This window comes from Cynara cardunculus (genome assembly GCF_001531365.2).
Source record: "Cynara cardunculus var. scolymus isolate 2C chromosome LG 4, CcrdV1, whole genome shotgun sequence".
Taxonomy (NCBI): domain Eukaryota; kingdom Viridiplantae; phylum Streptophyta; class Magnoliopsida; order Asterales; family Asteraceae; genus Cynara; species Cynara cardunculus.
In genome coordinates, this window is record NC_037531.1 from 922,446 (window position 1) to 924,670 (window position 2,225).

The 2,225-nt window shown below is 37.4% G+C and overlaps 1 non-coding gene across 1 annotated transcript; it reads left to right on the forward strand.

Annotated features, from left to right (window-relative positions):
- Nucleotides 1-935: 935 nt before the first annotated feature.
- On the forward strand, nucleotides 936-1,042 carry LOC112511893. The gene has a single exon (XR_003069147.1). It is a non-coding gene; the product is annotated as a small nucleolar RNA R71 (small nucleolar RNA).
- Nucleotides 1,043-2,225: the final 1,183 nt, after the last annotated feature.

The window sequence follows — 2,225 nt, forward strand, 5'->3', positions numbered from 1 at the left end:
CTGAGTGGTTCACAGGAATGGTAGTCACACAATCTGGTATAGAGGTAACATAATCTTGTTCTAAACTTTTATTTTCAATATCTGCTTTGGTTGGTTCTTTTTGTTCTTTTTGGGTGTTTTCTAAATAACTTTGTCCACTCCTTAAAGTAACAACCTTAACATGCTCTTTCCCTTCGCTCTGAGGTATCTCTATGTCACTAGGTAGAGAACCTACTGGTCTTTTTCTAATCTCCAAAGCCATTTGTCCCATTTGAATTTCGAGATTTTTAATTGAAGCTTGAGTTTGGGTTATAAAACCCTTTATCATTGCTTCCAAAGAAGTAAATGATTCAGCTTGCTGTTTGGGCATGCTTTGGAAAGAAGACTGATGATTCTGAAAATTAGCATGTTGATTATTATGATTGCCTTGATGCGCTTGCAAGTGAAAATTAGATTGGCCTTGTTGAAAATTGGACTGTCCTTGTGGCTTTTGCATTGGTGGATTAAGAGCTAGATTATGCCACGAAAAATTTGGATGATTTTGCCATCTCGGATTATAAGTCTGCGAAAATGGTGCAGTCTTATTGACATAATTTACATGCTCAGGATTTCCAGGACAATGCTCAAAAGAGTGACCTTCACCACAGTACACGCATTGCACTGATTGAACATTGGAATTAAAGGTATTAGCATCAGATTGCACATGTGGGCTAGCTATTAGATTTGAAATTAGCTTAGTGATCTGAGCTGTTAATGCCGAGACAACATCTACCTCATTTATTCCAGCTGTTTTCTTCAGTGGCATTGCACGTGGGTCAGACCTCTATCCGTTATTATAAGAAATCTTTTCAAGTATGTCAAAACCTTCATTATAGGTACAAGCTGTGAAAGCTTCGCCTGCAGTAGCATCGATATTTAAACCATTGTAAAATGTCTCTAACTGTATACAATACGGAATGCCATGGTGAGGGCATTTTCTCAGCAGCTCTTTATACCTTTCCCATGCATCAGGAACTACTTCATCATCCAGTTGTCTAAAAGTACAAATTTCATTCCTGAACTTAGCATTCCTCGTGGGTGGAAAATATTTTTTCAAAAACTTTTCTGCCATTTCATTCCATGTAGTCACAGAGTCTGGTTGCAAAGAATTGTACCATGTTCTTGCTCTATCCCTTAAGTAAAATGGAAAAAGTTTTAGTCTCAGAACATCATTTGAAACATCAGGGATGAGAAAAGAGTCTATGATTTCCATAAAAGAACGCAGATGAGAATGAGGATCTTCAAAAGATAATCCAGCGTAATGGCCGTTTGTTTGAAGCATTTGAAACATCAGTGGTTTAAGTGAAAAATGGGTGGCACCAATGGTAGGCTTACGTATTCCTGTGTGCAGTTGAGTTAAATTAGGAATAGCATACGCCATAATGCCACCATTTTTAGCATTTGCAAGACGAAAGATGTTTTGAGCCTCATCCTCATGTGGAATATTTGGTTCATTTCTAATTATACCTTCTCCGTCAATAATCACATTTTCAGCCATCGATTCGGAGTTTAAAGCTCGAAGAGCTCTTTGTACTCTTCTTCGTTATTTGAAAGTTTGCTCAATTTCAGGATCAGGTGGAAAAAATTCACCGTGCGACAGCCTTGGCATACACGGTGCGTTCACAAAAAGATGGTAGAAAAACTAACTTTTATAAACTTTACTTTAAAAAGAAAAACTTCAGCGTGCTATCCCCGGCAGCGGCGCCAAAAACATGCTCGTCGGTTTATTCAACCTTAGATTTCAACACAAAAATAGAACTCGGCGCAAGTATACACCTTGAACTACTGTCGTCTCGTAACAAGTAATAATGGTAAAGTACCAGTTATCGTTCCCACAGAGATAGATTGTAAAGTTATTTCAAAAGTCCAGTCTATAAAAACTAGTTTCAAATGGCGAAACAAGGGATTTTATTTATCTAAAATTGGGAGGTTTGATTAACAACTAAGAAAATATCAATCTTAAAAATAAGCACAGGGTGCAACAGTTGATTAAGACACTAAACAAATGATTCAGCAAAAAGGTGACATAGCATTCCTGTCACAATTATCTAAAATCAATAAATGATTTTATATAACTATGACAGTATCAACTATCGGGTCAAACGGCCTTCCAAGAGCACACACCGGTCAACGTGCTATCGATATGATATCATTTATGTTAGACGTCGTGAATCCTAGCACAACACAGTGTTACCATCCTACACCGT